Here is a 22,746-nt window from a genome sequence, read left to right on the forward strand (position 1 = left end):
TTTAAGAAACAAAACAAATGGGGGCACCTGGGTGGCTCAGTCATTAAGTGTCTGCCTTCAGCTCAGGTCATGATCCTAGGGCTAGAATGGAACCCAGCATTGGACTCCCTGCTCAACGGGGAGCCTTCTTCTCCCTCCCCCTCTCTCCCCAGCTTGTACTCTCTGGCTCCCTCTTTATCTATTTCTGTAAAATAAATAAATAAAAATCTTTTAAAAAAAGAAACAAAACAAATAGGCAAAAAGGGGAAGAAAAGAGACAGAGAGGCAAATCAAGACACAGACTCTTAACTGTAGAGAACACACTGATGGTTACCAGAGGGGAGGTGGCTAGGGGAGATGGGTGAAATAGGTGATGGGGATTAAGAAGTGCGCTTGTTGTGATGAGCACTGGGTAATGTATGGAAGTGTTGAATCACTATATCGTACACCTGCAACTAATATTACATGGTATGTCAACTAACTGGAATTAAAAACAACAACAAAAAGAAAAGTACTTACAATCATAGTCATTAAAATTATAACTTATGTGAGCTGCAGAGAGGAGAAGGGCACAGAAGGACACACAGAAGCAATCCTTTATTTTATTTTATTTTTTAAATATTTTTTTATTTATTAATTTGAGACACAGAAGTACAGAGAGAGAGAGAGAGCATGAACAGGGGGAGAAGCAGAGGGAGGGGGAGAAGCAGACTCCCCACCAAGCAGGGAGCCTGATGTGGGGCTCGATCCCAGGACCCTGGGATCATGACCTAAGCTGAAGGCAGACGCTTAACCATCTGAGCCACCCAGGTGCCCCTTATTTTATTTTTTAAGATTTATTTATTTATTTGAGAGAGAGAGCACGCACGTGCCCATGGGGGGAGGGGCAGAGGGAGAGAGAATCCTCAGGCAGGCTCCATGCTGAGAGCAGAGCCCAACACAGGGCTCAATCCCAGGACACTGAGATCATGATCTGAGCCGAAATCAAGAGTTAGACGCTCAACCAACTGAGCCACCCAGGCGCCCCAACTTTAAATTTAATAATAGGCACTCTCTCATTCTTAAAATGTGTTTTGAGGGGTGCCTGGCTGGCTCTTGATCTTGAGATTGAGTTCAAGCCCCACTGGGGTTAGAGATTACATAAAAAATTTATTTATTTGAGAGAGAGAGCAGAGCAAGAGAGAGAGAGAGAAGCAGGGGTGGAGGTTGGCAGGGGTGGGGGGGTGAGGAGAAGGAGAAGCAGGCTCCCTGATGAGTAGGGACCCCTATGCAGGGCTCGATCCCAGGACCTTGGGATCATGACCTGAGCCGAAGGCACACGCTTTAACCGGCTGAGCCACCCAGTGCCCCTAAAAAAATAAAATAAAAATGTTCCTTGGTGCACTCATTGCAGGAAACTTCTTGGTGGGGGGTGTTGGGGGGGGATCCTTCACACACATTGCTTCATCCTTTTGCTATCTTACAGTTTCCTTTTACCTCCTCTCCTTAGAAGCAACAGATTCTTCTCCTTGTCACACTCAGAGCAGTCTGGCCCTTGTCTGTGATATCTTGCTAGTTAACTCATACTCGGGACCAAAGGTCTCACTTCCTGACCCAGTAAATGTTTTCCCAGTAAAGATCGGCTACAGGGGAATTCTGATGCCAGTTATTAAGATAACAATTTCACCTTGGGGTGCAATGAGGTTAAATCACTTTGCCAACAGCTCATAGCTAAAAGGGGCAGAACTGGGATGTGACTGCAGGTCTGCAGGTCTCTAAAGCCTAAGGCCTTTTTATTAAGTCATGGCAACTCTCAACGAGAACGTTAAAGGTGTGACTTCTGAGTCTAGGTTAGGCAAGGGCATACAGCTTCTGTTGTTCCTCTTGGGAACTCACTCTATAAGCCTTTAGCTGCCATGTAAGAGGTTTGGCTATGCTGAGGTCACCACGTGGAGAAACCATATAGCCAGTTGGAGAGGTGCCTAAAGAGGCCCTAGCTCTTCTAGGTACCAGACCGCACTGAGCTATATTCTGAATGTAGCTCATGAGGCATCCTGAGTGAGAACTCCCTGGCTGAGCCCAGACTGTGGATCATTATTGTACAAAGACACTAAGTTTGCGGTGGTTCTTTACACAGCAATAGATGACTTGGAAAAAATGCAGAATTGATATTCACTCAATCATGCAACATGTTCCTTGTCCTTATGGAGTTCACATTCTAGCAGAAAAAGCTGTCAACTTTTAAGCCACTCTGCCATTTGGCTATGGGCATTATTTATTGTACAGATTGCTCTTGTCAAGGGCCTCTAGAAGTTATGTTTCAGTCAACATCTGGAGCCAGTCTTTGTTTTTGGTACATTCATCATTCTAAGTGATGATACCCAGAACCTTTTTTTAAAGGGTTTTTGAAAAAAGTATTATTTTGGTTTTCAACTTCTTGAGTATTTTTCCCCATCTGATTTTTGAAAAAATTAAGCTTTTTTTTTTAAAGATTTTATTTATTTATTTGAGAGAGAGAATGAGATAGAGAGAGAGCATGAGTGGGGAAAGGGTCAGAGGGAGAAGCAGACTTCCCGCTGAGCAGGGAGCCCGATGTGGGACTCGATCCCGGGACTCCAGGATCATGACCCGAGCCGAAGGCAGTCGCTTAACCAACTGAGCCACCCAGGCACCCAAAATTAAGCTTTTATGGTTTTGAGATCATTGTTAATAACACATGCAGTTGTAAGAAATAATTCAAATCTCTCTTGTAAAAACAAACAAACAAACAAACAAAAAACAAAGCTCTCCTGGACCCTTTACCTAGTTTATTCCAAACAGTAGTATCTTGCAAAGTTATAGTGTACTGCCATGGAGATATTGATGGTGACAGTCAAGAAACAGAACATTCCCATCACTACAAGGATCTCTTCTGATGTCCTTTCATAGCTCCCTCCCTTCACACCATCCCTGACTCCTGGCAACCACTAACCTGTCCTCCATTTTTATAGTTTTGTCATTTCAAGAATGTTATGTAAATGGATCTTTCATTATGTAACCTTTTATTTTTTTAATTTTTATTTTTTTAAAGATTTTATTTATTTATTTGACAGAGAGAGCAAGAGAGCAAGAGAGGGAATACAAGCAGGGGGAGTGGGAGAGGGAGAAGCAGACTCCCCGCCGAGCAGGGAGCCCGATGAGGGGCTCAATCCCAGGACCCTGGGATCATGACCTGAGCCGAAGGCAGAGGCTTAAGGACTGAGCCACCCAGGCACTCCAATGTTCATTCCTTTTTATTGCTGACTCGTATTCCATGGATGTTCCACAGTTTGTCTGACCATCCCTTGGTGGGAGGATGTCCGGGTTATTTCTACTTTTGCCTATTACAAAGGAAGCTGCTATGAACACTTGTGTATAGGTTTTTGCATAAACACAAGTCTCTATAATCTGGGGTAAATGTCCAGGAGTGCAACTGTTGGGTCATATGGTGGTTGCATGTTTAGCTTTTTTTAAAAGAAATTGCTCGAGGGGAGGGGGGTAGGGGGATGGGTTAGCCTGGTGATGGGTATTAAAGAGGGCACATTCTGCGTGGAGCACTGGGTGTTATGCACAAACAATGAATCATGGAACACTACATCAAAAACTAATGATGTAATGTATGGTGATTAACATAACAATAAAAATTATTTAAAAAAATAAAGGAGAATGGACAGTGAAAAAAAAAATTGCCCAACAGTTTTCAAGGGTGCTGTTTCATTTTATATTTCCATCGGCAATGTATGAGTGATTCAGTTTCTCCACATGCCACCTGATTTTGAATGGTAAGTTAAATATAGTTTCCCAGATAAGTATTAGGACATTTTTTTCCCCCTTTGCAGGTACCGATTCTTTGTCAACAAGCTTTAGGCCTCTAACATTCTGATTGGCTCTTAGGGGTAGGATGAGGGCGTGAAGAATTAGAAAGAAGATGAAGACCGATGAGGACACCGTCTAATTTTAACCCCCAGTGACTGCTGTCTTATTTTGGGTTCCTGATGTCTTGTTTTAACCTGTTTCTATTGTAATTGTATCAGTAATCTCTTTCCCTTCAGGAGGTCTTTTCAAAGGCACTGAAAACCTTGAAGAGAGGCAAAAGAGGAGCTGTGAAAGCAAAAAAAGGCTTAGGAAGAGCTTTGAATCCACTGAAAGGTAGCAAGGCTTTAGCTACAGCTCACTAGGTAGTCAAATCAATCTTTACTAAGTAGGTGGTTTTTAGAGCAAATGCTCTAGGTAAGAGGTGACTTCGCTAATGAAGCCCAGTGGTTTAATTTCTCGTGATAATTACATTGTGCCCTATTTTCTCTCAGGCAGACATGACTCCTGTTAAAGCTACTGAAACACTGAGACATGACACACATGGAAGATAGAGCAAAAGTTTATATTTAAACATTTCTGCCCCAAATTTAAAACGTTCAGATCCTTAATAGACTTTTAGATAGAACTTCTAATTATTGTGTTAAAATCCCAAGACTAGTTTAAAAATTAGTTTTCTAAATGCAGGAATTCTGCTTTATGTACATTTTGTCTTGGAAACTATGTCTGTCTATTCTGCATCGCCTCTTAGGGGAAAGACCTCTCTCAGTTCTAGGAAATTGATTATCATCATCATCATCATCATCATCAATATTCCTCATCTGTTTCTGGATTGTGTTGTCTGATCATCAAAGGGAAAACAGCAAACTGATTTTGAAATAAAACCAAAGTTTCCATTTTGGCTAGGCTGTCCATACTTATGCTCCCCACCCCCACCACCTGGCTTAAACCGAATCTTTTGGTAGGTGTTATTCCCTGATTTATATTTCTTCAGATAAATATGCAACTGCAAAGGAGGCTTGACTAGTGCTTGGTCTTACAGAAAATATTTATATGGGTTCAAGCTCACAATCTCATTAGTGTTGATCAGTACTATTTCACAGAATTGAAAGGATGGTTAGTTATTAGTAATGTAAGTAAGATTGTAGTGGCACTTGCAAAGAATCTGAGCAAGAATTTTTTAAAGGAGACATTTCCTTTAAATCAATACATTGTGTAATTAAGAATTTCCATATATTGATTTGCATAACGTGAGGTACACTTATATTTTATATATACTGTGATTTTTTTTCCTCTTTAACACAGGAGAAATATGTAACTCTGTAAATGGCTCCTGACTGCTTCTGTTTGAGAGAAGAACTGTCAATTTACCCCCAGATGAGCCTCTGAGAGCTTAATTGGAGTTATTATCTACTACTAAATCATCTTTAAGGCACTCTTCCTTTCACATTTGGCAAATGTGGCATTCTGGACTCCTCTGATCAAGACTTTAGGTTGTTTTTCCAACCAAAGCGGCCCCGGGTAATGGGGAGGGAAAAGCATAGCTTATTGTCGACTAAATAAAAGTTAGCTTTTGTAGAGCACTTTCTAATTTCTGAAGCGCTGTTCACCTTATTTCGTTTAATCTTCCCAACAAACCCGTGAGGCAGAGATTCTATGCTCTCCTTCCTATTTCATAGATGAGAGGCCAGAGACTTGAAAAGACTAAACAAATTGCCAGGAATCACAAACAATAACTGCCAAAGTCAGGACCGGCATCTAGATTTTATAACTCTAGTGTCAGTGTCTTTTATACAACTTGTTGAGAAGAACGAAAGCACCACTTCCAAGGTAGCGAACATTAAAATGCATTTCTTATCCTCAAAGTTAACAGCACATTTCTTTTTAAGCCATCTTAACCAGACATTTATTGGAGGGATTACTACCTGATTGCATTACCTCACCCTTCCTAAACATGGGAAATTTCTATTTCTCCCTATAGACCATTTCACCGTCAGAAGATTGAACTAAATCTATGTTTAAAATGTTAATCGATGGCTTGCCATCTTAAACAAAATTCTCCTGGGATTTTAGTTACGCCTATATTCTTAAAAGGAAATGTGAACCCCTGCATCTATTTCCCTATTTTCTTCCCTCAGTGGATTCCTTATAGGTTTAAATAATTCACTGCCTAGCCCCTTTTGGAGAAGTTTCTACAGTACTGGGAGGCCATGTGCTAGACCTGCAGAGGGGTTTATATGTCCCATTAGATGACTCTTAATTTGATTGCCTGGCTGTCTACAAATATGGCTTTTGATATCCCAAGACAAATGTCTGCCATTAGCCCACCTCTCCATGGTGTTGACACACGTGTGTGATCATGAAGTGTTCTATACCTAGGAACTGTGTAGGGTATGCCATTTCATTGCTTTTCCCAACAGATTTCTAACTATCACCCAATTTATTTCAGTATTCCCCATGTCTTTAAAAATGCTTTTCCTCCCCAAAGTGTTAAAAGGGAAAGGAAGATTGAATGGACCAAAGGAGAATGCGTTATGTAAACTTTAAAAGACACTCCAAAATAGGCAAAAAGTGTTTGTGGGCTGAATTATTTTGAGTCTGGATTTCCTACCTTGCCTTAATTTTTTTTTTTAGTTCCATCTCAGTTTTTGTATTTCATTCCTACACTGTTTTAAACATTTCACTTCTCACTATGTATTCTATACTACACATACCATAATAAACACTGGCTCTGATCCTAACTTAGGCTTGATTTAAAATAGAAGTACTTAATCTGAGCAAGGGGAAAAAAGCATACTAACACTCATGAGACACATTCTTTTCTCACGCCTTCTTCAGCCTATTGCCCTGGGCAGTAAATTTTACAGTAAAATAACCAGTTTATTATTTGCTGTTTTCTTTTGCTCTGCTGAGAAAAGCTACCATTGCTGGCAAACCGACAGAAAATTTTAAAATGGAATCCAATGTATTGCATATATGTTTGGTGAATGTGTTCAACATATAACATTAATGTGATCTATATTTGTCTTTCAATTATTTTTTTCAGCTGGAATCAACAGAAATGTAATGAGTGAGTTTTTTCAATTCAATGGGATGATCAGAAATGCTCTAAGGACTGCAAGAGGCGATTCTTGCTCTCCTCTCCTCCTAAAAATAAGAACAATCACTTAACAACTAACTAAAAATATCTTTTTTTAAAAAGGGAAAAGCAGATATTTAAAAAGCATTGAAATTTGTTTTTTGAACTTGTGCTCAGCTAATACTTCATATTTTTAGATTCTTAGAAAATGTTCAGTTTTCTCTTACAGACTTAATCTTAATGGATCCCCCCTTTTTCCCCCTCACGCATGAATTCTGATTACTCTGTGTTTTTGGCCTTGTCTTCTATAAAATGTACCATTTTCACTCACAGCTTAAGACAGCTTTGAAGTTCTTAGTATGACATACTGTATGTAATGTTAGCTGTTTAAAGCTGGAGATCAGATTGTGCATAATAACATATGTAGTTTGGATTATGTAAACACTACAGGAAGAAGGGAAGACAGGGCCCTTCTGTGTACAAATTTCAGATTGCTAGCTGTATGTCTGTTTAGAATGTTAAACACTCCTAATTAGGCAGTGATGAAGTTACTTCTTTGGTGACTGTGACTTCTGGAATTATAAAGACAAGAATTTTTCAACTAAAAATAATTTAAAGATAATGCTGATAACGAACATATTTACTTTATGTGATTTTCTACTTGCTACTTTGGGAGCTTTGAGGATAGAGGGGGAAAAATGAATTTCATTGTCTTCAAAGTCCAGTTTAACTAAGCAATTTCATCAAAAGCTTGGAGAATATAGCTTGAAGGAGCCAAAGACAGAAGAATGTGATACAAATGATAAATGTCATCCACTATACATTTCACCCATTATAAAGAGGTCTGAAGCAGGGAATTGTACCAGTGTTTCCCTAGGATTGTTTCTTTTATATCTTAATATTTCAGATTAGTCAGACTACTGTGGAGTTTTTTTTGCCTTTGTTTCTCTCATTCTTTTATTTTTAAGGTTGCTGTCTGCCTTTTCATCTGTTGTTGAAAGATTGGTGCATTTCATTTTGAGAGACATTAAATAAAACATATATTTTTCAGCAATGAGACATTTCAGAGTGAAGAAATAGGTCAATACTTTTCAGTTTAATAAGTTTATATTTTATTGTAAATATTCATAACCTGCTTTGTTTGAGGAAGACTTCTGGCTGCTGATATGTTTACTGCTCAAATATCAGCACAATAATAATCAGGCCTTTGAAACTATGAAACTAAATCCAGCGAATTTGTCATTTTTCATTTATGTAGGAAGATTGTGTGGCGTTTTGCTTCCTGTCCCTTTTCATAAGAAGTCTAAATATGGACACTCCTCTCTGGGGGTATCTTTATATTGGGAAGCTCTGCATGAGGTTGAAATTTTTATGGGGAACATGTTTAAAACACAGTTAAAGGAGGGTTTGCCACAGCAAGGTTAGGGGTTGCCAATAAATCCATTTATTGCAACTTCTGTATTCCCAGCTCCAGACACACCATTGGGGTGACCCGTGCACAATTTCCGCAGGCCACAAAAGGCAGCAGCAGTCCTAGTTGCTCTTTCTGTGACCACGGCTGGTCCAAAAGGCTTCCGGTGTGGAGTGGGCTGAGCGCTCCCCTGGCTTGAATCGACTGCCTGGGATTCCTGCGGGGTGCTGGGGAACCCTATCCTGGCTTTCGCTCTGCTGGGAAATAACAAAACATTTTGGGAACTCGGGAATTTAATTTACTGCTACCAACCGAAACAATAACAACATCTTTGTCTCTCCCCCCTCCCCATACCTCCCTCCTCCCACCGACAGAAGCACGATGTTGACCCTCCGTGGATGTAGCATAGACAACACGCGATCAGCACGGAGCGGTAGGAAGAGGCTGTAGAACTGGGCCCTGGGGGACCCCCCCTCGGCGCCCCCTCCCCCGCCCCGGGCAATCACCAGTCCCTGAACGTCCCTATTTCGCTTTCGGGAAGAAAAAGACAGCAGGGGAGATCCCCCTTACACCGTCCATCTCCCTTAGCTCATTCTTGCCCCAGAAAGTGAGTGGTGGAGTGTGTATGTGTATGCTGAGGGAGAGAAAATTCAAGAAAGCCACAAAATTCACCGTGAAGCATCCACCAAACTTCAGCTTAGTTAATTGCTCCCATATGTCTTCTTCGGCTGTTTTCCCAAAACGCGGCAAGGAGAGGACGCCGTGTCACTACACTGATTCTAAAGAGGTTGAAAAACTACCACTCATCTAATCCAGGCCCAGAGGGGCCCAGGCGCAGCCTCAGGAGATAAGCCCCCTTGGGGGGCGCTGGAGACCTGGCCCGGAGAGGTGGGGCGGGGAGGCGCTGCGCCCGCGCCCGGCGGAAAGTTCGCGCGCTGCGCCCCAGCGGGTCCCGGCAGACGCCGCAGCCCGGGGCGGGGAGGGGCGCGGGAGGCGCGGCCCGGGCGGGCGCGCGAGAGGAAGGTGCCTTCGGGAACACGCGCAAGGGCGGGGATTCGCGCTGCCAATGAGGCCCGGGTGTGGGCCGTGCGAGGCGGGGGGACGGGCCGGAGCGCAGCCTTCGCTGTGGCAGCTGCCCGAGCAGTGGCCGCGTCGGGAGCCGGAGGAGAGGCAGCCGCGGGCCGTCGAGCTGGCCGCGCCCCGAGGCCCGGCCCTGGGGTGGGGAACCGCGCCGCGGAGTTGGAAACTTTCCCGGCAGGTAACTCCCGTCGCCCTGGCGCCGCTGCCGGCCTCCCCGTGTCCCGGGCAGGGCCAACTGCAGCGGTGCTGAGGGGAGGAGAGGGTCCCGCGGAGGAGGAGAGGGAGATGGGGAGAGTGGAAAGGCATGTGGGAAAGTTTCTGGAGCCTGCTTCCTCCCCCCACTGCCCCCCCGCCCTCGCTGGGCACACCCGGGAGCTTTCCGGGGATAGGCTTGGACATGTTGGGCGCCCGGGCCTTGGTCCTGCCGGCTCTGGAGAGTCGGCGCCTTCCCTTCGCGGTCCCCTCTGCGCCGGACTGAGTCGACCCCAGCAGAACTGGGGTGCGGGGGCACCGGGGACGCGCGGCAGCAGGCTTCAGTTTCAGGACCACCCCCGCCCGGCGCGCCTCCTCGCCCCCTTTCCCGCCTCCTCTATAGCTCGCGGGCTTGGCAAGGGCTTGGGCTGCGCCTGGTACCTGGGGCAGGGGAGGCGGAGGAGAAGCGCGCCAGGCACCGCGGGGTCCAGGGCGCCCCCGGAGTGTAGGGGAGCTTGGGTCGCGAAGTTGCCGGTTGAACTTAAGCGGGAGGGCGGAGTGGGGGATCTGGACTGAAAGTCTATTGCTTCCCTTCCAAAACACAGCGATTAGCATATCCACGTTCTTTTTTTGGGCGGGGGAGGGTAGGATTAGACATTGAGGGGGAGCTGGGAAAGACGATGATTGTATCAAGATTGTGAATTCCCCTGCTCTTGGATAGTGGAGAGTGGTCACTTTTGGGGGGCCTTATGTCTCACGTCTTACTGGGAGACTGGGGTGCGGGCGCTCAGCACTGGGGGTTTGGGGGGCTCCCCGCTTTGGTGCGGCAGCTTTCCGGAACGGCTGGCGAGGAAGGAAGCCCTAAGCATTGTGTGGCGTATTTGCAGACAGAAAGGTCTCGGGATCGGCAGTCTCAAAACTTACTTGACTTATTGTGTAAGGCTCCGGGAGGAAATGCGGCGGTGCCCAGGTAGAAATACCGCGCCGCGGCCAGGGGTTCGGAGGACGCTGGGCTCGGCCACAGTCTTCCCCTCCAGCCCAGTTTTGGCAGCCCGGGATCACTGTGCCTCTGGTGATGAGACTCGTATCGGTAGCGCTGTCCCTGCTGGAGTCAGCTAGGGGAGGGTAGGAGGGCACCTTCATCTTGAACTTGACCCTAGGAGCAGCGGTGTCTGAGCGGGTTACAAGGTAAAGGCAAGCTGAATCTAACCGTGGGATGGGCCTCGAACTGTGGCACGGAAAGGAAGTGCCTGGTTCAGAATCTTTGAGAAAGGGTTTAGGACTGCTGAGGTCACCAACTCTGGAAATGCCAGACCACCAGACTGCAGAAGTTAATAATGTGTTCGGAGGGGGTGGGGATGGGAGAGGAAAGGAGAAATCTGGTTAGTTGGTATTCCTCTATAGTAGAAATGAGAAGAGTGTTCATCTCTACTTTCACCAAATCCGTTACCCTACTCTTGCCCGCCCCTTCCTGGGTCATCTTTATTCCTGCCAGGCTGGCACTCGGGATGGGGGAGGGGAAGGAGAAGCAGCAGTTGTGAAGCTCCTCTGGCCGGCTTGGAGATATTTTAGATCGGCTACTAGGAAGATTCCTGGTTTTTAACAGCTGTTTCTTGATTGCTGGGAATGAGAGAATTTATGAGTGACTGATGGTCACTAGAGCAGTAGTCTGAATGTTTTACTCATCTAATCTACTTTAAAGATCTCACGAGGGACCTTCCTGAGAATATGCCAGTTTCTGCAGTTTGTCGGCCAGAATGTTTGGTGGGTGTCAGTCAGACCTCGTGGTAAATATATCCTGGTGTACTGAGATGAAAAGTATGCAGGAATAAAGGAAATATGGTATCTGACATCCTTCAGGACTTCCTCCTAGCGTCGCTCCTGTTACCTGCCAAGTGAACTTGGTCCACGCTTCCGGACTGTTGTGATTTGACAATAAGGGATGGGAAATAGTGTCATCCATTTTAGAGGAGGCCGGAAAGTCCAGAAATAAATGTAAGGTTACTTTTTCATGACCCTGTCTTTCAGCTGTGATGCTGCAAACTTAACTTGCTGGGACTTGGAAGCAGCGTTTTTCTGCTTTCCTGGTTTAACCACCAGAATGTCCAAATTATCATAATTTGTGTCCGTAGTGGAACTAAAGCATAACTGATTCATAGTCAGCCCTTTTCAGCTTCTCATAAGAGCCCGTAGGAAAAAAAAGAAATTCTTGTCTCTTTCACCACACACAATTTATTTGGTGCCATACTGGGTTTTTGATACTGGGTGACTGAGGGCACAATTTTGAAGACAATGAAATTATCTTGATTAAACTGTCCATTTTTAGGCAATATCCCCTTCAGAGTTGCTGATTAATTTTCTCCCAGGAAACGTTAAAACCAGTATCCCTGGGCTGGTAAAACTACAATCCATATTATAATGATACCTGCCACCATAGCTGGAGGTTAATGTTATGGCAATGTTTCTTTTAGACATTTCTAACCCAATTTTAAAGGTTTTGTCTAGGTTGGGTTGAAAGTGGGCTGTGAGCCTCACAGTCAGAGAAGTGGCTTTATTTTTATCTTTCTGATGAAAAGTTTAGCTTGTTACAGTAGTAAAGTTTACAAAGGCAAAATGAAGCAGAGGATGTGTGTGTGTGTGTGTGTGTGTGTGTATGTGTGTATCTGTGTGTGCGCACTCATATTGCTGGGGAGGGATTCTAGTCTCTAGGATAACTTTGACTGTCTTTTAAATGTGTACTTCAGTGGTAGAAAATTAGAACCTCCTCCCAACCAGTTTACAAAAGTGTTTTCTGTACAAGGCTCTAACACCTTTCCGGGCCTTGGTTTTCTCATCATTTTCATCTCTAAGATGAAATTATCTTTCAGTGCTAAACTTCTCTAAGAGGTGGAGAAATGTAGGAATTCTGTAACCGTGCCGTACTATTAGCACGGTGCTTTGGGGTTTACAAAGGGCTTTACCCCTACATGTTTTAAACTGAGGCTGAGCCTGTTAGATCAGTTTACTGGGTGTCATCTATAAATGGTGGAGTTGAACTTGAACCTAGATGCTCTCATTCTTCCCATCCCCACCCCCTTTTATTTATGGAGTCACCTGAGAATTGGCTAAAACTTGACAAACAGACTAATAATGTTAATATGTGGCAATTTCTCATATTATTTCATTTATGGGTTATTCTGGTTTCAGAACCCTAGGGTTAACATCTATGCTTTGATGTCAGAGATTAAAAACAGATCAGTAATAATGGTAATAAAACTTTCTCCCCAAGAGAGCTTCAGAAATTCACATACCTCAAACTAATCATTTGTTTATTTTCAACTTCTCTTTTATTAAGTAGGCTTCAGGGTCTAGTGTGATTTATAGTACAGACTAGTAACCCAGACAGCATTCTTAAGGAAATCACTTCTCAAATCTGTATGTCTTTTTTTTTAATTTTATTTTATTATGTTATGTTAATCACCATACATTACATCATTGGTTTTTGATGTAGTGTTCCATGATTCATTGTTTGCATATAACACCCGGTGCTCCATGCAGAACGTGCCCTCTTTAATACCCATCACCAGGCTAACCCATCCCCCACCCCCCTCCCCTCTAGAACCCTCAGTTTGTTTCTCAGAGTCATTGTCTCTCGTGGTTCGTCTCCCCCTCCGATTTCCCCTCTTCATTTTTCCCTTCCTACTATCTTCTTTTTTCTTTTTTAACATATAATGTATTATTTGTTTCAGAGGTACAGGTCTGTGATTCAGCAGTCTTAGACAATACACAGCGCTCACCATAGCACATACCCTCCCCAGTGTCTATCACCCAGCTCCCCCTTCACTCCCACCCCCCACCATTCCAGCAACCCTCTGTTTCCTGAAATTAAGAATTCCTCATCTGGAAGAAATGGATGCATTCCTAGAGATGTATAAACTACCAAAACTGAACCAGGAAGAAATAGAAAACCTGAACAGACCTATAACCACTAAGGAAGTTGAAGCAGTCATCAAAAATCTCCCAACAAACAAGAGCCCAGGGCCAGATGGCTTCCCAGGGGAATTCTACCAGACATTTAAAGAATTAATACCTATTCTTCTGAAACTGTTCCAAAAAATTGAAATGGAAGGAAAACTTCCAAAATCTGTATGTCTTTTTGTAAAACGAGAAATGAACATATCATTTGCCTATCATCTTGGTATGTCTCAGTGAAATTACAAAGCCTGGATAAATGTCCCTTTTTTGGTGTCGTTGTTATTGGGCTCTTGTTACTAATGTCTGAATAAGTCTAATTTTGCAGCACTTTCAGTGCTACATAAATTCTTTCCTGATGCTGTTTGTGTAACGGTAAAGAATAAGGAGTAGGTTGCAGGTGACCCATTTTCACTGTGACTCTAAATGTTTGTCCTGCTTGCCTATTTAAGAGCACTGAGTACAATTTGACACTCATCTGGAAGCTGGTATGGATTTTCTTTAAAAGGTTCTAAAATAAAATTATGTGCTAAGCTATAGGCCCTTTTATGTCTGAGTAGCCTGTCCATCTTTAGCTTTTTAAACTTATTCTCAGAAGACTGCCTCTTGAGAATATGAAGCAGTGGGGTTTAAACCTCAAAAACGAGTATGTACCCAGGATGTACTGATTGACTGGAAAGACTGCCATTTCCAGTTATGAGTAGAGAGAGCATGATGAAGCAGTATTTGCTAGTGACTCTGGGATACTTTGTTATCGGTGTACCAGAAGGGGACCAGAGCAGCAAAGCAGAAGAGCTTCTGGTTTTTTATTATCAGGAGACTGGATTTTCAATGATAGGGGAAGACTTTTGGTAAAGAAGGCTGTCAGGAAACATTATCTTATGGAGAGTGAAAGGGGTTCTGGTTTGGTTTGGCTGTGGTATTGATGGCAGTTGCCCTTTCCCAGTAGATGTTGTCTTTAAGGGCTCTTGCAGGTATGTGTGATCAGGAAGAATATTCTGGAAAGAAGAGTCCCATAGGCAAGAATGTCAAGGACAAGAAAATTGTTGCAGAGGAATGGCATAGTCCCTGGATTTTAGCCCCTACCCACAGATTTTTGCCACAACCACGAAGGAATTTATTAGTAAATAATCTTCCATCCGCAGCTAAACATAGATGTGAACCAAGTATGTTCAGTCATATAGCCCAGAGCAGTAGTGACTCACTGCTTGCCTTGCCCCACCCAGCACACCTAGGGTTACTTGCATATCGTGAACAGTGGCTTATTACCTCTTTGAGTCTGGGTGGGGGGTGGGGCAGTCTCTGAAAGACACTTGGTAATGCTCTTTTCATGCATATATACTCATGCAAAACGAGGATCTTTTATTACATGTGCTTTTGAAGAAATGTGAGAAAGGTTTGACATACAAGGGTACATATATTTGTACAGTTTAGAGTATAGTTTATACTTATGTGCTTTTTCCCCTCTGTCATATCAGCATATTCTTTTTTGGCACTGTTTTAATGGCTGTTTGGTAAATCCATTACATACGTTACCATAACTTATTTAACCAGTCTATTTGGACGTTTAGGTGTGTTGAAAAGAAATATCTCTTAGGCTATCAGAGCCCTTTGGCTCCCAGATGTGATTTACTTATCGTTAAATCACAGGGCCCAGCACACTGCCCCGCATAGGGGCACCTGGCTGCTGGTAGCTTCAAAACCTCCCATCATCAAGAAACTGACTCTTTGCTCTTAGTTCCAATTTGGGAAAACCCTAGAGAGAACCCGGATTGGCCTGATGCCAACCAAAGGAGAGTTACGGTTGGCAGTCTCCATTAGACCCATAAGATGGGACTGTGGGGAGACAAAGTGTCCTACAAAGAAGGGGGTTATTGTTAATGGAAGAGGGAGGGAGCTGGCTAAACAAAAAGAGCTAGCTGTTTAATGCAGGATATGTTTCTAAAAGTGGTATTGCTGGTCATAACAACATACCAGTGTACCAGAGGGTAGGAACATTTTTAATGCTCCTGTGATGTACACCCCACAGTTTTCTGTGGGGATTTGAATTGCTGCATATACAGGTACTTGTATAACAGGATATTGAACTACTGCAAAAAAGTTGGGAATTGGTCATTATTATGTATCCCATTATACTCCCATCTCTTTGCCGTGCTTTATTCTAAATTACTTGGCGTTAGTGACATCAATTATTAATGTTTATTGAGTGCTTGCTTACCCTGAACTAGATGTTTAAATTAAAAAAAAAAAAAATCTGTGGAAATGAAACGGTATATTTTTTTTCTTCCCGCATTGTCTTGTGTGCATAGAGTGTTATACCAGGGATGGTTAGTTGCCCAAACCATAGCATTCCGCATCCTGGTCCCCTTTGCTTCTTGTGGTTTAAGCCAACTACTGTTTAGGGGCGCCTGGGTGGCTCAGTCATTAAGCGTCTGCCTTCGGCTCAGGTCATGATCCCAGGGTCCTGGGATTGAGCCCCGCATTGGGCTCCCTGCTCTGCGGGGAGCCTGCTTCTCCCTCTCCCACTCCCCCTGCTTATGTTCCTGTTCTTGCTGTGTCTCTCTCTGTCGAATAAATAAATAAAATCTTAAAAAAAAAAATAAACCAACTACTGTTTAGTTGATCGGGATTCAGAAATTGGAGCTGGGCTCAGCTGGCTGGTTTTTCTGCCTGGGCCTAGGCTCACTCACACTCTAGTGGTTACATGATTCTTTATGAGGGCCATTGCTATAATAATTTCCACATTAGTTGGTATCATAATCTTGCTTTTGATTAGTTTTCCATTGGCCATGCACTTCAGGGTAAGTTGGGTATGTCCTCTGCCCTAGGGAATGAATCTTGATTAAGTCAAGTCAACTTTAGTAATACCATACCTCCTGCTAGTGACTGGTTAATGAATATTTATGTGACAACTATTAGGTAGTACCATATTGGGAACCGGAAGTTGTCAGCAAAATAGAACAGGTTGATACTCTGAGGATCACAGAGTACAAAGATGGATGTGCCTAAGAATACAGTGACATTTTCCAGCTGCTGAATTAACTAACCCTGAAACCACTGTGACTCAGAACAACTTTATTATTGTTTGAGGCAGTTATCTCCAAATGGAGTATGCTAGACCATCCAGTCTGGAAAGGAAGGAACTATTAGAACTTTAACTAGAAAAAAAAGCTTTACGAATACTTAATAGATGCTTGACACTGGTTGGTATATCTGAAAGTCTCCTGTTACTTATGTTACCTGAGAAATGAGTGGGCATTTTACAACCTGGTGGAATTGCCAATGGTACTCTCATTCTTATTCTTGCCTTTGGTGAACTCTATCCCTGTAAATGGGTTTATGAATTATATTATCTATTTCTGAGTAAACTGACTCCCACAAAATGGGCAGGTGGCTTAAGATTCCTCCAAAGGAAGCTTAATGATAATGATGTAAGTTTACAGGATCAAGAAGGTGTCTTATTAAGGAGATGAGAAAATGACTTTTTTTATTGTTATTTTTTAAAGATTTTATTTATTTTAGAGGGAGAAAGTAGAGCTGAGGCAGGGCGGAGTAGCAGAGGGGGAGGGTGAGAATCTCCAACAGACTCCCCACAGAGACTGTTGCGGGGCTCCATCCCAGGACCCGGAGATCATGACCTGAGCTGGAACCAAGAGTTGGAAGCTTAACTGACTGAGCCACCCAGGTGCCCTGAGGAAATGACTTTTAACTCAGATTAGTAAATTGGCACAAAAATTGTGTATGGATTTGTATTAATAAAAAAACCTTAAGAATACTGTTTGCATCATTCTTGTCCTTTACAAAGTTTTTAATGGATTTTTATTTATTTAAAGATTTTTATTTGTCAGAGAGAGAGAGAGAGCACAAGCAGGGGGAGGGGCAGAGGGAGAGGGAGAAGAAGGCTCCTCACTGAGCAAGGAGCCCGATGTGGGACTCGATCCCAGGACCCTGGGATCATGACCTGAGCCAAAGGCAGACGCTTAACGACTGAGCCACCCAGGTGTCCCTAATGGATTTTTTTTTTTAAAGATTGTATTTATTTATTTGAGAGAGAAAGAATGAAAGAGAACTGGAGCTGGGTCAGGGGTAGAGGGAGAGGCAGACTCCCTGATGAGCAGGGAGCCCTATATGGGACTTGATCCCGGGACTTCAGGATCATGACTTGAACCAAAGGCAGACGCTTAACCGACTGAGCCACCCAGGCGCCCTAATGGATGTTTTATAATGTACACACTATATTGGTATATACATGTAATTCGTAACTCCAGTGTTTTAATTATGTATAAACTATATGCAATTTATAACATGTTGGGGGTACATGTTTAATTTTTTTGAGTAAAAAAAGACCAAAAAGTTTTGAGACCCTGTTTTCGTGTCACTTGTAGTTATGTGATTTTTGTTACTTGTAGTTGAAAGCACAGCTGATTCAGGGACAGATAAGAGCCGTGGCTGTTCCCCTTTTATTCATAGCTTTCAAGATTCTCCATGATCTGGTTCATTACTTTGTTTTCCAGACCCAGTTGTCTCCTGTGTGTCTCTGCAAATGCCACTCAGCTCCTGCCCATTCCTTAACTGTCACATTCTTTGTATCAATTTTGCCTCTGGGGAGGCCATTCTCCCCATCTCCCACTACATTTTCTTTTCTTTCTTTCTTTCTTTTTTTTTTTTTTAAGATTTTATTTATTTATTTGAGAGAGAGAGCACATGAGCAGGGGGTGGGGTGCAGAGGAAGAGGGAGAAGCAGACTCCCCGCTGAGCAGGGAGCCCAACATGGGGCTGGATCCCAGGACCCCGAGATCATGACCCAAGCTGAAGGCAGATGTTTAACCTATAGAGCCACCCAGGTGCCACCCCCCACCATGTTTTCATTGTCCTTCAAGGCCTAGCTCAAATATTGCTTTGTTATTAACAGTTTTCTCATCTTCCCCTTCTGCATTTACATGGTTAGTTCCTTCTGTTTAATCCCCCCAGCACATTACTTGTACAATTACAATGTTTTTTTCTTTTTGCCTTTTATTATTAAGTTACTGGCCAGCTTACTTTGCCTATGGGTTGTAGGCTTTTTTTTTTTTTTTCCTTTCCTTTTGTAAGTAAGCTCCATGCCCAGTGTGGGGCTTGAACTCACAACCCCGAGATCAAGAGTTGCATCACATGGTCTACGGACTAAGCCAGCCAGGCACCCTGGGTTGTAGTCTTCTTGATGGTTGGGGTCCTGTCTTGCCTTTGTCAGTTTTTTAAATTGCTTGTTTCCCTTTCCTGGGAGAAAAGGGAGGCAGGCAGAGCCCACAGTTGTTAAATTCAGCTCTGTGGTAGACGGGGTGGTGGTGGGGGAGTTCCTCTCTTCCAGCCCTCAATAACCTTAGGAGGTAGAGTGTTACATATACATATGAGGGATCTGAGGTCAAGGAATGTACGTGGTCAAGACACGATCCAGGATCCAAACCCAGGGCGTTTTTATTCCAAAGTTTTTTTTGTCTGCCCTCACATGTGTTGTCCACAGTTAGACATTGTTCTCCTTTCATGTGGGAACACTGACATGGGTACACATGGGAAACTCTGTAGGCTGATGCTGCAGAAACATCACCAGACAATACTAGGCAAGTGCAGTCAGTTCAAAGGAGAGTCTCTTACCCTGTGGAGTAAAGACAAGGCCTGGAGGATGGGTTGTATGAAGCTCTAAATGCCTGTGGACAGTTAGCTGTCTGCAAGTAGCACCAAGCAAAATCATGGGGGGACTCCCATGGTAAGAGTCTGGCCTGAGTGTCTCCACTGGGAGACAGGAGGTGATGGACTTTACATGGCTCAGCTGAATCGAATTACATATGCCATTATTTTCTCCACGCTAAGGATAATTGAGGGTTGACAAGTTGTTCGCTTTTAAGTTGAGCCATGTTAGATATATGCTATCATGATGGAAAACAGACATCTCTCTAGGGTTTTGAGGGTCAAATGACAGAATGTCTATGAAAGGGTTTTGAATGTTATAAATTGCCTCCTAGATGCAAGGGAGACATCAAATTTTATTGTTTCCTTAAAGCAGTGACTTCTTGCTCAGATATCTTTGTTAGCCATTTTTGTCTTCTTTTAAGTGTATTCCCAAAGAGTTTTTAAGTGTTGAGGCTTCTAAATGGAATAGGACACATTTTTTACTCAAATGAATTGCAGATATTATTCGAAAGCTTGCTTTTATACTTTTAGCCATGGAGTAGATAGAATTTGTGATAAGGTCAGTCTGTCTCGGGATCTAATTGTTCAGGTATCCAAAAGACCCTTTTATAATAACGGGACCACTTCTGGTACATAAAGATGGGAATTTGGGCGACTTTGAGGTAAATTGTTAGAAGCCTTTGAGTACTACCTGAAAGACTATCAAAGAGTTTTGATTTCAGGTTTTGTTTAGTTTTGTGTTTTGTTACAGTACCTTATTCTGAGAAGTCATTGGAGAGGGTTTGAGGAGCCTTTGAAACTATCTCAGGGAAGTTTTGAAATTGAAAACATGGTGTGGTTTGACAACTTATGAATTTGAAATCTATTCCATTGTGGATTTCAAAGGAAATGGATTCGAGTAAGTAAAATTTAACTCCACTGAGGGAAATTTTGCAGTGGCAATGTTGTCTTATACAAAGAGTTTGACTTAGAAATTAAAACATGTTTACTTAGAGAGTCAATGTATACCTATTGATAGATGCAAATACAGAAAAAGTGAGAGGTTCCTAAGTTGCAGATAGATGCAGTTGTGAATATTTTATTATTCAGGGTTCTTGGAGCATGTATGTGACTTAAGAGAGCCTTATTTCAGAGTGAGTTTAGCTAGAGAAGGCAGCAGTTCCCAAAGGGGGTTCCATGGAAACTGATTATCAGGAAATTAGTAGATGTTATGCAGTGAAAAAAGGCTCTCTGTTCAAATAAGTGGGAAGATCTGGGTTAACCAAAGTAAAATAGATATTTTTCTTTTTAACTGCAAGACTTTTGAGCACCGTTATTTCTAATCATGAATCTCATTGGAGGGAAACAAAGTTTTAAGCATTTCCCAAATACATTGAATTGTAGAAACTTTCTTTTGCAAAGCATCTTTGCCAGATAACAGTGTTGGGTTTAATTTGCTGAAGTATTTTATTTTATTTTTTCCAAGGTTAAAGAAATTTTTTTTTTTTTTTAATAATCTCTACACCCACTATGGGGCTCGAACGTAGAACCCTGAGATCAAGAGTCTCACTGCTCCACTGACTGACCCAGTCAGGTGCCCCTAATTTACTGAAATATTTTCAAGCAAAGCCCAGACATCCTGACAAACTTTAGTATGCATTTCTAGCTAAGGACTTAAAAAAAACCCCACCACTTCATTATCACTTTTAATAAAATTAACAGTGATTTCTTAATGTCATCTAATTGTCCCCCAGATGGCATTTGTCATCATTTCTGTTTTCTTGGAACCGGGATTCAGTCAAGGGTTTCATATTAGCACTGTGGGTTTTTGTTGATTTTGTCTCTTTAGTCTTTTTAAATGTAGAAAAATGCTATCTCACCACTCCTTCCATCTCCCTTCTGACTTTTAGAAGAGATCTTGTAGGATGTCCCGTATCTGAATTTGTTTCCTTATGGTATTGTTTACCTTGTCCTTTGTCCTCTGTATTTTCTAGAAATTAGAGGTTAGATCTCAAGGCCTGGTTTAAATTCAGGTTAAATATTTTGGTCAAGAACAGGTTCTAGACTATGCTTTTCCCTATTATTTGGGAATAGACATTGTAATTTTAGTAATTTATATATATATAAATGCTATATATATATGTAGTGGCTTAGAGTTCATTTGGAAATTAATTTTATTAGTATAACAAGGGAGGACAAGCTTAATTTTTTCCAGTTGTGGTTGGAAACATGGTGTTATTCTGAATAGTTGGCCTGGTTAAATGGTTATAATTTTTCAGTATATCTTAACATTATAAACCATGTCCCTACTGGGTAAAGTGGTTTAAGCATTAAACATTTTTGGTGGTTGAATTTTATTCAGAATGACAGGGTATCGGGACACCTGGTTGGCTCAGTCAGTTGAGTGTCTGCCTTCGGCTCAGGTCATGATCCCAGCGTCCTGGGACCAAGTCCCGTATTGGGCTCCTTGCTTAGCAGGGAGCCTGCTTCTCCCTCTGCCTGCTGCTCCCCCTGCTTGTACTCTCTCTCTGACAAATAAATGAAAATCTGAAAAAAAAAAAAAAAAAGAATGACAGGGTATCTGAGTTGTTATTGTAAAACACTATAAAGATTTATTCTAAGCACATTAACTTAGGAATATGCATTCTACCTCTATTGGATAAATTTTAACAGAATATTTTTCTGATAAATGCTTATGCTAATTTGAAGTACAGTTACAAATCTAAGCACACCCTCAGAGTCGTAATTTTATATGTACATTGTCTTGGAAACTCAGACATGTAAATAAAATTCCTATTGTAGCTGACTTTGCTTATTTAATTTGATATTTAAGTTTTTTTCCCTTGATATCCTTCCAAGTACTTGTATGTCTGGGAAAAATTAAACTCAAAGAAATTTTGTGTGTCTTAATGAAGAATAGCATGGTGTATATAAAGTAGCTTTGTGGGGCGCCTGGGTGGCTCAGGTGGTTAAGCATCTGCCTTCGGCTCAGGTCATGATCCCGGGTCCTGGGATTGAGTTCCGCATCGGGCTCCCTGCTCAGTGCAGAGCCTGCTTCTCCCTCTCCCTCTGTCATTCCCTCTGCTTGTGCTCTCTGGCTCTCTCTCTCTGTCAAATAAATAAATAAAATCTTTAAAAAAAAAAAAGCTTTGTGTGATGAATGGTAGCTGTCATAGGTAGTTCCCAGCACATTCTTGATTTAATCCCTTAGAGGGCAGGAATACTAGTCTCTATATCAAAATTTCCTTGTGAATAATAAGGCACCTTGGATAGTAAGTACTTTGGAACTATAGTAGTAAACTAAAAATATATACACAGTGCTCTCTTTTTTCCCTCCTCTTTTAAAAATACAAATATATAGGTTTTAGTGAAACAAGCATGATCTTTGAAGCCTGGTGAACTGTGGTTTTGTGTGTGATTCTGGGCAGTTTACTTGACCTCTTTTTCTCTGTAAAATGGGGGTAGTAATCCTGTTTCATAGGCTTCATGCCAAGACTGAAGGTGAGAGCCCATATAAAATGCTTCACGCTGGGGCGCCTGGGTGACTCAGTTGTTAAGCGTCTGCCTTTGGCTCAGGTCATGATCCCATGATCCCCCT

The 22,746-nt window shown here is 42.5% G+C and overlaps 1 protein-coding gene across 9 annotated transcripts in view; it reads left to right on the top strand.

Moving 5' to 3' along the window:
• Nucleotides 1-9,430: 9,430 nt before the first annotated feature.
• Nucleotides 9,431-22,746, top strand: part of TANC1 (tetratricopeptide repeat, ankyrin repeat and coiled-coil containing 1) — a 229,698-nt gene continuing 216,382 nt past the window's right edge. For all 9 annotated transcript variants that reach the window (XM_027591492.2, XM_027591493.2, XM_027591495.2 and 6 more), the window contains exon 1: nucleotides 9,431-9,537. The gene's annotated coding sequence lies outside the window, so the exon portion shown is untranslated. The remainder of the gene's footprint in view (nucleotides 9,538-22,746) is intronic.

This window comes from Zalophus californianus, chromosome 3, assembly GCF_009762305.2.
Source record: "Zalophus californianus isolate mZalCal1 chromosome 3, mZalCal1.pri.v2, whole genome shotgun sequence".
In the NCBI taxonomy this organism is placed as follows: Eukaryota; Metazoa; Chordata; class Mammalia; order Carnivora; family Otariidae; genus Zalophus; species Zalophus californianus.